Source organism: Nuphar pumila, chromosome 6, assembly GCF_984573655.1.
Source record: "Nuphar pumila chromosome 6, dmNupPumi1.hap1.1, whole genome shotgun sequence".
Classification (NCBI taxonomy): Eukaryota; Viridiplantae; Streptophyta; class Magnoliopsida; order Nymphaeales; family Nymphaeaceae; genus Nuphar; species Nuphar pumila.
Genome location: NC_143254.1, coordinates 127,056,943 through 127,071,518, shown reverse-complemented (window position 1 = coordinate 127,071,518; position 14,576 = coordinate 127,056,943).

Below are 14,576 nucleotides of genomic sequence, written 5' to 3'. Positions count from 1 at the left end.
TAGACTTCTAACAGCTCTTCGTAAACTGACTGTTTGACAGGGCAAACAAAGCATACTTGCTACCATTCAAACTTTGAATTCTAGATGGTCCAAATAGATCTAAATGTAAAAGTTCATGCGGACGTTTTGTTGAAACTATATCTTTTGCTTTAAAAGAACTCTTGATTTGTTTACCCCTTTGGCAAGCATCACATAAGTGATCTTTCTTATATGGTATTCTAGGTAGGCCTGGATAACTTTGAAATAATTTTAAAGTTAACATGTCCAAATCTCTTGTGCCATAACCATTGAATTTCATTCGAAACAATAAGACATTTTTCATTAAAAGTGGGTAATTCATCTAGATATAGTTCATACACATTGTTCCTTCTTTTACCTTTAAAAATGATCTTTTTAGATTGAAAATCAGAAATTAAGCATAAATCATTTTCAAAAGAAACATGAAAACCTTTATCACATAATTGACAATAAATTATACATTAAACCATCTACTAAAAGAACATTTTATATCAAGGGAAATTTTGGATTACCAATATTACCAATACCTATTACTTTTCCCTTGTTATTGTCACCAAAGATGACGGTTCCTCCATCCTTATTTTGGAGGGTGGAAAATAACTCCGGCCTTCCAGTCATATGTTTGGAACAACCGCTGTCCAATATCCATTTGCTCCTTATGTTGTGTACCTACAACAAAATTAGAAAACAGGGCATTTGACCCCTTTCTATTTTTGGGTCCATGAGAGTTAGTCTTAGGAACCCATATCCATTTGGATTTTGGTTTCCTTTGATAATAAATATTCTTTCTATAAAAGAATTTATCATGTCTAGAATAATCATGTTTAGACTTATAAGCATTATAGTTTCCATGATTAGATGCATTTCTATTAGAACTAGAAAGTTTAGTTCTATGAACAAATGGTTGAGAAAGTTTAGTTCTATTAGGAACCCATATCCATTTGGATTTTGGTTTCCTTTGATAATAAATATTCTTTCTATAAAAGAATTTATCATGTCTAGAATAATCATGTTTAGACTTATAAGCATTATAGTTTCCATGATTAGATGCATTTCTATTAGAACTAGAAAGTTTAGTTCTATGAACAAATGGTTGAGAATAATGTCTGATTTTTCACCACATAGTTTGGTCTATTTTGAGTATAAAAAAAAGCTATATCCCAATCCGATTTTATTAACCGAGCATCTTTGAGAACCAAGAAGTTTTTCTAGATTCTCTTGACCATTTGTAAATTTGGTCACTATGGAAAGAAGATCATTTGATTTTTCTTTTAGACTAAATATTTCTTTTTGTAAGAGATTGGTTCTGACTCCAATTTCTTTTATCTCAAATGCTTGGCAAGACTTTTCCTTCTTGAGATCTTCTATCTCTTGAAGTAACACTTTATTTTGAGAGTCAAGAGTTAAATTTTCAGTTTTTAATTCTTTATTTTTAGAACTTAGACTATTAAATTTAGCATATAAATCATTGAATGCTTCTAACAAATCATCATTGTCAAATTGACTTACCGAATCTTCTTGTGCTACAAAACACATGTTAGCAACTTCTTCATTTGATTCTTCATCGGAAGAGGACTATCATCCCAACATGCTTGAAATGCCTTTTTCTTCTTGAATTAGTCCTTGGGCTTGATTTTGAGAAGATGACACTCTTTCTTGATATGTCCTGCCTTTTTGCAGTTAAAGCACTTGACTTCATTGGGATTGGAAGAATCTGCTTTCTTTATCTTTCTTTGAAATCTTCCCTTTTTGATGAATCTTCTGAATTGCCTTGTGATGAGGGCAATATCTTCATCTTCTTCTGAATTTTCTGAGTCAGAAGTAGCCTTAAAAGCAAGAGATTTTTTCTTGGGCTCTTCTTCTTGTCTGTCTTGAAGTTGAACTTCATATGCCATAAGGTTACCAACTAAATCTTCAAGAGTGAGAGTGTTAAGATCATTTGCTTCTTCAATAACAGTGGTTTTTCTCTCCCATTTAGGAGTTAAACACCTTATGATCTTTCTGACTAAATCCACTTGTGAATATTCTTTTCCAAGGGATTTCAAAGTGTTAGTTATATCGGTCATTCTAGTTACCATGTCTGATATAGATTCATTTTGCTTCATTTTGAACAATTTAAATTTATGAACTAAAGAAGCAATTTTAGATTCCTTTACCTTTGACGTACCTTCGTGAGTCACGCGAAGAGTATGCCAGATTTCATTTGCTGTAGAGCATTGGGAAATGCGATTGAACTCTACCTTGTCAACGACACAATATAATGCATTCATTGCCTTGACATTAAGTGAAACAGTCTTCTTTTCTTCATCGGTCCATCGACTGAAATCAGTTGATGGAGTTTGATACTTATCTGAAACAACTCTCCAAATATCGAGATCCATGGATTGCAAGAATATTGTCATTCTCACTTTCCAGTATCCATAGTTTGTTACGTCAAAGAGAGGAGGACAAACAGAGGAGCATCCTTCTTTGTGCTGAGATGTTGTAGTTGCCATGATAGATGATGATCAAATCAGAATAATAGCAAACCTGTTCTGATACCAAATGAAAGTGTACTAGGATCGAGGCAACGAGCATTAGAGGGGGGGGAGGAGGGTGAATAGTGCTTTTAAAAAATTGTTTGCGAAATATAGAAGGATTTTGCAATTTGAAAAGCAAACACACAAAGAACACAAGATTTTATCTTGGTTCGGTCTATCCCGACCTACATCCAGTCCCCAAGCAAAACCCGCTTGAGATTTTCACTATCAACTTTGTTAACTACAAGATCACACAGACCAAAACCGGTCCCACTTTCAGTAACAACCCTACTGAAAGCAAACAACTCCTTTAAACCAAGGAGTCCTTCTTTTTACAGAAAATAAGTAACAACTTACAATACAACCTATGAGCCTTTCTTTTGAATACAAATGAGATGCAATTGACTTTTGAGGTTGTTAAAATACTCTACTCACAAATTCACTATCTCTCAAAGGGATTTGAGTGAAAAACTGAAGTGAAAATATCAAGTGAGTGAGAAAACAAATACTTGAATGAATAAGAGTGAAAAACAAGAAGTAAATGATTCAAATAGATTGAATTCTTGTTGTTTTGAGTGTAAAATGCACTCATATTTATAGTTGAAAGATTTCATACGTTGAGAGTATGAAAGGGTGTCAAAATAGTCCATTTTGAATGATCAAAATGTTTGAAAAATGAAAAGACACACCTTTTTGAAGTTTCAAAAAAACGATAAAATTAGTCGACTGAAACAGTAGTTAGTCGACTAATAGTTAGTTATTAGTAGACTGACAGTTATCGTCGGTCGACTGATCTGTTAATCGAGCCATTTGAAAATCTGAATTTTTGAAACTTAGTCGACTGATAATATCATCAGTAGACTGAAAAACCTTTCAGTCGACTACTGCTAAAATCTTCTGAAAAACAAACATTCTGTCCGGTCGACTGATAAAAGCATTAGTCGACTGTTGCTAAATTTTTCAGAAAACACATGTTCTGTTCAGTCAACTGATAAAACCTTCGGTCGACTAATTTGACAAAAATGACTTTTTAGAAAATATGGCGCGAAAGGATTAGGCGACTGGTAAGTTTATTGGTCGACTAATAAACACGAAAATTTAAGAAAAGAGTTTTCTAAAAAGATTTTCAAGAGGGTTTCTTTTAGAAAAGTTTTTCTAAAGACATTTTAGGTAAAATGCAACCTAAATATGCACTCTAAGTAAGGCTCTTACAAGAATCTAAGACTTTTTAATGAATAAAACATTTGCACACTAGTCTTCAAAGATTCTTTATCGAATTCTTCAAGTTCTTCATGGCCTCAGCTGAAATGCAGTTGATTTCACTTGCTCATCATCAAAACCTTGTACTTGAAGTATCATGTATGGCTTCATTGTCGTAACACTTTCTTTGTGAAAGCAAAAATTTACACTGAGGGGATTGGTAATGTGTGATGTCAACTGGTCTTGTTTGGTTCGGACCTAGGTGAAACCAGAATCAAACCAGATTTGAGATGATGGTACCGGGTCCAGACTCGGGTCTAATCAGAACCACCATAAGTGAAACCATACCCAGATCCTATAAGGACTACATGAACCAGACCGGCCGGTTCATACCTGGTAAAATAATATTTTTATCATTTTATATTGAAAAATTACAGATCTTAATTGAAATTCGGGTCGGGTGTAGATCTGGTATAAAATTTCACAAACCATACCTGGCTCCATGTATTGATCAGACCATTCGGGTCCGACTCGGATTCTAATCGGGTCTTCTTATTTATGACCAAACCCTGACCCTATAGGGTTTGGTCCGGGCCAAACCCAACCTGTTGACAACCCTACCTACACTCATGGTGGAGAACGTCTTGAGATTTTTCTCACCTTGGTCAATTGGAATTCCAGATTTGTATTACTGAGGTGGTATCCCAAGTGGTAAGCTTAGGTACTGTGCCAATCTGAAGGCCCAGGTTCGAATCCCTCTGCCACATGGGGCTTAAGAGATATCTGGTAAGGGGGGATCATGATCCTGCAACATGAAAACCATTCACGTGGCCCACAAAAGTACAAAAGTATGGCTGATGCAAGCGCCCATCTATGGTCTGCAGATGGTTCTAACTTGTCAAAATTAGGGGACCATGAAGGAAGCATGTGCTCCTGCAGCCATGTCTGTCCAAGTGAGGATTTTGGCAACTTTCATTGAAGTCAGCATCTCATACACTTTAACTTTACAAAATATTTGCCAAATATAAACCCACTTTAACAACGTAAACCAAATATTTACCAAATAAATATCCAGGTACAACCAATGCCAATTTCGGTATCGGCCCCGTATCGATTTGGCCAACGATTCAGGTAAATCGGCAGATACCGATACTCAAGTGAATTGTTCTGAATCGGCCAAAAAATAATTAAAAAAATATTACATGTCAATCAGAATGTGACACATGCTAAATCGATTAAAATAATATTAAAAATAAATTTAAGTATTTTTTACATTTATTAAAAACAGCCGATTCAAGACTGATGCATATCGATTTTCTGTGGCCAATATAGGCCGATACGCACTTATACTGACAACATCGGGTATAACCATCAAACATGTAGCTTAAGAGTAGAAGTCTGTTATGGAAACACGAGGGACGTTTATAGAAGAAAGGAAAAAGTTAAAAGTTTTCACAAAGAATTTCTGTTTCATATTTGTTGTAGATTGGTTCAGGTATTTCAAAAAAAAAATCTTGTTAGGTAATAAGAGCAGCGATTGAGCTATTAATGGAGTATTAAAGAAAAATACAGTTTTTGCAACTGTTGTTTAATCCAGTAACGGTTTTTCTTTTTAGGCAAGCTGGGGGTTAGACAGACCCCCACCCCCACCTGTTATACAACCGTACAATTGGGTTTTGAGCTTGCAACGTCCCAACCAATGTTGTCAGTATCGGCATCGATCGGCCCTGTATCGTTTGGCCAGAGATTTGAGTGAATGGCCGATACTGATACTGATACTCAAGTGAATCGTTTTGAATCGGCTAAAAAATAATTAAAAAATATTATGTGCTATTCAGAACATGACAAATGTTAAAACTATTAAAATAATAAAAATAAAATAAAATTAGGTTTTTTTTATTTATTATAAAATAATCGGGTGATGTGCAAGGACAAAATTATTTTAAGGGGGAAAGATGTACCGGCAATTTTTTTGACAATTATTTGATAAATAAAGCTGAATTTTATATCTCGAATTTGGTTTAAATTTCAATTTGAGTTTTAATCTTAAGTTAATTTGGATCTCAATTTGATTTGAATTTGATTTTGAGATTTAATTTTAATGACAACTTGGATTCGGGATTCTGAAATTTTAAATACGCATAAAAACCGGTTGTCAAGGCCGCGTTAAAAAAGGCTTTTCAGTCAGATGAAAATGCGTCACATATGCCACGGCCAAAAGGGGAAGATATATTGTAAGGGAATGAGAGGAGGTGAGAACGCTTGAAAGACATTTTGGTAAGGGATTTTTCAAGTTCGATTGTACCAGTCCCTCTTGTCAAAAGGGGAAAACAGATGTTACTATAAGCACCGATACTGACAACATTGGTCCCAACGTAAGTTGAGATGCACTGGAGGCCTCGTTGGTTAATCCAATGCAGCTGTTAACACATTAAATATGAAACATTTAAGATATATTTCAAATAATCAAAAGACTTTGCGTGTGTTTGTCGAATGCTCTTAAAATAATAAAGGAAAAAAATCATATGATATTGAAGTCAACTTTTTAATTTTTTTTGTTTAATTCACAAACATTGTCATGGACCTCTTGGTATTTGGTTTTTAATGGAATAGTTCATTGCTTGTCCTTAGCTTCTAGTGCTCCACCAAACAGTCTTATTCTGGATCTGGATCCCTGGCCTTTGCTTTATAGCTTTTTTTGGGAGCCAATTCTCTGTTTGTTCACAAGCCCGAACTTTCTCTTCCGAATTATGATTTAGAAAGAGCTCTTAAAAAACGCTCAGGTGATTATTGCTCTGGTTATGTGGTTCCTCATCAACCAATAACTCGTCACTCTCAATATTGTCCTGAATGATATGCTTAAGGACATAACACTCTTCAGTGTCATGGCCCACTGTCCTGTGAAACTGATAATACTTGGATGGGTCCTTACCCTTCATCTGCGCAGGGGGGTTGATATTTTGAGTAATTTAATCAGACCATCTAGCAACAACAAATTCAAAACTTGTGATCAGGTTGGTTTGAACCTTGTGAATCTCTTGTCCCTGGTCCACTTCGAATTTTTGCCATACCCACCTTCCTTCTTATTTTGTTTGTTGGGGGAACCTTTCTGGTTACATCCCCTCTGGCTCTGGTAGCCTTGCCTCTGGTCTTGGTGACCCTACTTCTGGCCCTAATGGCCTTGTTTCTGACCTTGTCTATAGGTTCAGACAACATTGACTTGAGCTTTGGATGGGTATAATTTTTTATAAACATTGTTGTCCCTGTTGCCCTTCAGGAACCCATCATACATTCCTCTTCTAATGCCTACCTTAAAGGCAATAGCCTTCTTGATAAGCTCGACATAAGTCTCCACCTGAGCCATGCTAATCAGGCTCCTCAAGGGTTGAGAGGAATTATCCATTATTGTGACCAACGCGTACGAGTCTGAGATCGACTCCTTCATCTTGCTGGCTATAGACCTCCATCGGTTTATAAATTCGTAGGCACCCTCCTCCTTCTTTTGCTTGAGGTCATATAATTGGCTGATGGTGCATAGGGCTTACATGTTGATAATTTGCTTGAATTTTCAAATGTTCTAGAGATTTAGGGTGACGAACTAGTCCAATGCCTCCCCTCTCAGGCTCTTGAGAAACCCGTTTATTAGCCTTCTATCATTATTTCGATATTGGCCTTGGTTCCCATAATAGTGATAGGTGAATTCTTGAGTCACCTTTCCCTCCAAATTTCAAAAACATAGGAGGAGCTTCATTGTCTTCATTATACCCTTCAGGTAAGAAGTTCTCAGTAGAATACTCCCTTTGGTCCATGTTCACATATTTAGTGTTGAGATTCTGAACAATGTTCTCTAGGGACTTTATCTTCCTGTATATCCTGGATAGGTCATCCAGTGTTTGTTAGTTCTCCTCTCCCTCTCGGATGCTTGAGATTCACCCCAATATTCTTGTGCCTGAGAGTATCTGTCCCTTTCCTCTTCCTATGCCTCTTGGGCCCATTGGTACTCTTTTCTTTCTTTCAATTCTCTTATCCTTCTCTTTATTTTTCTTATGTGATGTCTCATCTGCGTTAGCTCATCTTGCTCCTTGATGGGGATCTGACTCGGAGAGTTTTGGGGACTTATCTCTTGAGTGACTCGTCTATGCTAGAGCTGTCTATCTCGCAATCCATTGGAAGAATGTTACGAAGAACTCAAAAGTACCGACGAGAGCTAGATTCTGGTTGTATTGGACCCTTTCTTTTTCTTTGAGCATTTTTGAGCTCTCTAGGGATATCAGTGTGTGTCTCTTCATTCAGATCCACATCGTAGGAGACATTTGACAACATCTGATGTGACATCCCATGCATGAGTTTAAATAGATGAGGTGGCATCCCATGAGTGGGATTTTCTTGAGGTGGTTCTTCCAGAATATATAGGAGATTGGTTTTCTTGGTCTGAGATCAGGTATTCATAATACCCCAAACAAGTTATTCAAAGAACCTGAAACAGGTAAAGAGAGATTTTCAAAATTGAAGGGTATCTTAAGTCTCCTCAAAAAACACTCTACAGATCTGCGAGGTTTTTTCGAATTCTAAGATAGGAGTTCCTTTCCAGATTCAATACATGATGTACTTAAGCAAACAACTTAAGTGCATCGGTATGGATGTTCCTGCTCTGAATGATACCACTACCAATATACTCAAGCTAATAACTTAAAGATACGAGTGAGAAATCCGAAGATCCAAATTGTAGGACATTAGAGAGTTGAAAATCTAAAACAAAAAGAGAGTTTTAATCATAAAAGAGAGAATAGAAAAAAGCAGGAAGCACAAAATCGGAAGACATGGTTTTCACACAATATCGTAAATTTGTTGAAAGTTATGTTTTCCTAATTTCTAAATGTCATTCAATTTTATCAGTAATGGTATATAAAAATATGATAAAAGTCTAAACCTAGTATTTATGCATGAAACTAATGCAGAAAGGCCTATATTCAAAATAAAAAGAAACTAAATGAAATAAGGCTGGGTATAATGAGTCCCAGGTGACCAAACTGAGCAGAACGACTAAAACAGAAAAAGGCCTTGGAAAAAGTGAAGGGCTGCAAGGCCTGGATGACCCACTCTGTAAGAAACTTGCAGGGCCTGAATGACTAAGTCTGCAATGAGGTCGTATAGCCAAGACGTCCAAGTTGACAAAAAGGATTTGCAAGACCTAGATGACCAAACTATAAGAAACCTGCAGGGCCTGAATGACCAAGTCCGCAATGAGGTCACACGGTCAAGACGCCCAAGTCTGCAAAACCTGGATGGCTAATCTAAAGAAACAAAAAAGGGGAGAAAGGCAGATTCTGATCGAATGACCAAATCTGTCAGAAATAGAGTTTGGCTGAACGACCAAACCTGTCATGAACAGAGTCTGATTGGACAACCAAACTTGTCAGGAACAAAGTGTGGTTGGACGACCAAACTTGTTAGAGACAATAGAGTAGACGACGAGTAGGTAATACACAAACAGAGCCTTAGACAACCAAGTCTGCAGAAAAAGCAGGATGGATGGCTAATCCTAATTTAGCCATCCAAACAAAGCATAAAATATTATGAAAAACAAAAAAAAAAGACAGGAATGTTGACATGCCCTCGAACTGCCCAGTCTACGAAAAAAACAAGATGAATGACTAAATCAGTTTAATCATCCAAATAGAATAACATTATTTTTAAGAGCAGTAAAAATGCAGACAGGCCCTCGGAATGCCCAATCTGCGAAAAAAATAAGATGAACGGTTAAACCAGTTTAGTCGTCCAAACAAAACAATAATATTTTTAAGAGCAGTAAAAATGCAGGAATGCAGACAGGCCCTCAGAATGCCCAGTCTATAAAAAAAAACAAAATGGATGGCTAAACCTGGTTTAGCCATCCAATAAAGCAAAAAAAAACAAAACAAGAGCCTGAAATGCAAGTTTAGCTACATAATTTTAAAGAAAAACATCACCCCATTGTGATTGCAATTTTTTTTGAGACTTACCTTTTAAATTGTAAAAATTCCTTTTTAAAAAATGTGGGGATGTTGTTCGAACTCCGATCATCCTTTGCCAAAGGGAAGGTAAAGCCGAAGCAGACCTTTTGATTCCGTAGCTCAACTCACACAACAGATGATACCCGTAGATCATCTTCATACCTCTAGAGGTATCATACGAGGGTAAGTTTCCTATTCTTTAAGTTTATTTTTTTTATATAGTATAGTGCTAAATATATTTGATCTAATAAATTTTTAATTTATTATTTGCAAACTGAAATAGAAGAAGATGAACTAACAACAAGTGCGTTCTACAAAGAGACGCACACCCATTCAGATCACATGACATTCATCTATAACGAAGTAGAAGCTATATATGTACGTAACTCACACCTTGTAGTGCTACATTAATTCATTCTATTTTGTATATTATCATTAGTTACTGATAACCAATTATTAACGATGTGCAAACGAAGTTGCAATCTGTGAAGATTGAAAATTCAACATCTTCTTCACAAGGAGACCCGTGAATGACGCAACAAGACATTTTTGTCAAGGTCCTCGAAGAGTGGTACAAACATGTGAGGAGGATGAGTGCATTTTTTCCTCCATTCAAACCATCATACTCTGGTCAAGCCCGAATTTCATAGCGATCTTCTCAGCTGAACGCGACGCAGATGGAGCTCCAACAATTAATAGAGAAAATTGAGCGACAACAAGAAGCAACTAGACAATAAATAAAGCAAGAGATATAAGCAACTAGACAAAAAATGGAGCAAGAGAGAGAAACAAATAGGAAGCTCAGAGAGGAGATACATGCCTTCACCGATACATACAGACAAGACCCGCCATCATAGATTTTTAAAATCTTTGGTACAATTATTTTGATTAATGTTTTGATTTTTAATCTCTTTGCTACAATTAAATTTTGATTTATGCAAATATTAGGAGTGTATATATTTGTTGCAGGCTTAGAGATGATGTAGAGAGTGTAAGGGTTTGTATTTGAAGTGTGTTTGTTGCAGGCTTGGAGATGATGTAGTGAGTTTGTATTTGAAGTGCGTTTATTGCATGCTTTGAGATGATGTAGTGGGTTTGTATTTGAAATGTGTTTGTTGTAGGCTTAGAGAAGATGTAGGGTGGGTTTGTATTTTTGAAGTGTATGTTTATTTTTTGAAATATATTTAAAGTTTTTATTGAATGTATGTTTAAAGTGTATGCCAATAGTTTGAAGTGTATTGAATATTTGAAGATGTATGTTTGAAGTGAATGTTTGAGGATGTATATTTGAAGTGAATGTATGTTTGAAGTTGAATGTTTGAAGTGTATTTGACGTTTTTGTTGAATCTATGTTTTAGTTGAAAGTTTTTTAATATAATTTTTTTTTTAAAACTAGTTTTTAATTTTTAATTTACAGGGTTATAACTTATAACAATGACATTCTTGTTTCGCTATTATAGGCGAGAACCATGTCTCACTGTTAACAACGAGTTAATTCTCTCTGTTATGGCGTACAACAATGAGTTAATGCTAGCCGTTATAGGCTATAACGGCGAGACAAAAATGTTATAACCTATAGGTAGCCTATAACGACGAGCCAGATATCTCATCATTATATGGTATCTCACCATTAAAATAACCTCAGCGTTATAGGCTACCTTGCCACTATTGTTGTTTCTAGTTTCCACAAGTAATCTCGCTGGTGTTGGGTCACATTTAACGCTACCTATAAATGTTGTCATTATTGGTCAACAAAGGTCATTTTTTTACAATGACTTATCGATAAGAATTCTCGCCATTATAGGCCAATAACGGCGCGAAATAGAGCAATATCAGCGAGAAAAATCACCACTATTGACCCTCATCCTTATAGAGTGGGGTTAAATCAGACCATGACAATAATTTAACGCCAGCTTATCTACCAATGAGATATAGAAACAAAGCTTTAGATTTTTCATTATTTACGGAAAATTGTCCTTTCAGTTGAGTGCTCTCTGGTTCTCATTGTTATTCTAAACAATGTTAAATCCTCCTATTGTCCTTGCTGCAACTCATATGGCTGGAGTATCATATACACCAATTGCACCCTTAGCCATAGTAAAAGTTACAATTTCTAAGGAGATCTTCACCCTAGCGTATGGCCAACCATATCCACTACTTCCAAAATAAACTTCCTGACATGTGATAGCCGTAGTGCATTCCTACAAGCTAGAGAACTCCATTATTAGGGGTGTCAACGGGTCGGGTTTGGTTTGGTTCCGTCGAAAATTGCTTTAGTGGAGGTTGCGATGCGACCATCGCTAAAAGTCATTTTTGTGACTTTTCAGCACACGATTGTCAGATCGTGCGTCCCCTGGATACATTTGAAAAAAAGTGGCATTGGGTGTCCTTGTTCAAGGCTGTCCATGGAGGGGGTTTTTGAATTGCAGACGTGCGTGCACAGGATGCGCTGGAACTTTCACGCACTGTCTGCAACCAGGACAGGACCCACTGTCCTTCCCTGTCCACATGCCCCCCCAAAAATGATTTTTTTGTCCGAGAGTGTCTGTTCTCTGTTGTTCCATGGGGTGGTACGGAACAGCGGCGAACCTCAAATAACCGTCTGTAGAACACACCAATGTTGCGTCAGCATGGGTATGTGGGGCCTGCACCTGGCGATTCAAACGCGGCCGTATAGGACATAACTTGATGTCCTTACCCTCCCCTCTTTGCCAATCAAACGCCCCATGTGCTTTCGGACAGAACGTTGGGATGAGAAATTGTTAAAAGTTTTGGCGTTTCTTTAATTCCAAATAGAAAATAAACTCAACCCTCCAATCGTAAGCCTAGACCTTGAGGCCAGGGTAAGCTTTGTTTCTTCTCGGTCATAAATATCGGTCATATTTTAACAATATTATGATTTTATCACGGCATTTTCAACCGCTAGTCAAAATATTTTCAGTATCACATTCGTTTAAACTACTACGATTTTATGATGATATTAATAGTTTTCACATCGGCCGGGTCGCCCCAATGCCAGCGGGCCTGAGTAGGTGCTGACCTCTTCGGCTCAGATTTGTCTCTCACCGGGTGTGCGAGTGCCTTTAACTGATTATATAATATACATTATATGATATTTCCATAATATATTTAATGTATAATTTTATTAAAATATGTATAACCATAGTTTTTATATATAATATACATAATATTTATATTATATTCTATATAATATGTAATTATATATATAATACATTATATATGAATATAATACACCCATGACTCGGCAGGGTTTTGTTCAAAATGAGTTTGCACTCGTTTTTTACCCAATGACTGGGCGATCGGGCCGAGTCAACCAAGTCACCGGTTTGACCCGGTGAGTTTTTAAAGTACGGTACTATGACAATCATAAAGTCTACGGTGGAGCTGGTCTTGGTCGGTGGTGTTAACCTCCTCACGAGATGCATCGTTCAAAACAAAAAAAAAAAAGGAAAAAAATCTTTTAATAGTAGAAAAGGCTTAAGATTTGAATGGTTGGAGTCAATGTTGTCAGTATCGGTAAGTATTGGCTGACACGTATCATATAGGCAGAAAATCGATACGATACTAACCTGAAGTGGCTATTTTTATAAATGTAAAAAATGCTTAAAATTAAAAAATTAAATATTATTTTAATGGTTTTAACCAAGGTTGTTAAATGCGATGAGGCGAAGCGAGGCGTTGAGCATGTTATGAAGCGAGGCATTGAAGCATAAGCTTCATGATCAAAATAATAAAATATATAATATTAATAAAATAGCACTGGTAAATGGTTTTTTAATATAAATATACATATATAAGTTTGTTATATACATATATGAGTTTGTTTGATGGTTGATTTAGTAAATAAAAGGTTTTTGAAGGACTTGACAAATAAATAGCTCCCAATTTTTTTAAATTATAACCTTGAATTTGTTTCCATCAAAAATGGCCTAAACAAAAAAAAATTAGTGATGCATATAAATATTTTTTTCTTGGACATATCAAATGCATACATGCAATAGAACTATCATGAAACTATAGTTTTTCAGCAATGCACTTTTACGCACATCTCTTACTTATATACAGGTATATGTAAATTTAAGTTAGTTATACTAATGCAAGATTTTTAGTGGTTTACCACCATGCAATTAATCGTGAGCTATTAATGCTATTGAAACTTGCATCAAACATTTAGCTGAAATCATTGTGAGGGCAATCCAAACAGTGTTATATTTGAAATTATTTTAGATAATTATGTATTCAAAGCAATTCCAGAACGCTTCAGGTACTGAGGGTGCACCTCAGTGCCTTGAGCGTGTGCCTCGCCTGTGAGGCGTACGCTTCAAGTACTGAGGCGTACGCCTCTCACAACACTGGTTTTAACATGTGTACGTTCTGATTGACACAAAATATTTTTTAATTATTTTTTAGCTGATTCAGAACGATTCACTTGAAAATCGTTGGCCGATTCACCTGAATCGTTGGCCAAACGATTCAGTGCCGATACCGATATGACAACATGACTACATCCAAGTTTATAAGAAAAAAAATTATATAATAACCCACAAAGTTTTAAGGACATGGCTGTATATATTATTTTCATTGCCCTTTTACTAGTCAACATGCATTTGACTAAGAGGTTTCCTTGCATACACAGTTTTCTTAAAGGAATAAAAAATGAATGGCTGGCAGTGGAGTATGCAATACAAAAAATACACCAAAACAATTCAATATGAAAGCAAAGTGTGGCAAACACATTTAAAAGGCTGCAGAAAGACTTTCTATTATAGCAGGTAGAATATCTAATCTAAAGTCTCTCTGTCTCTCTCTCAAACTGTTGTGGTTT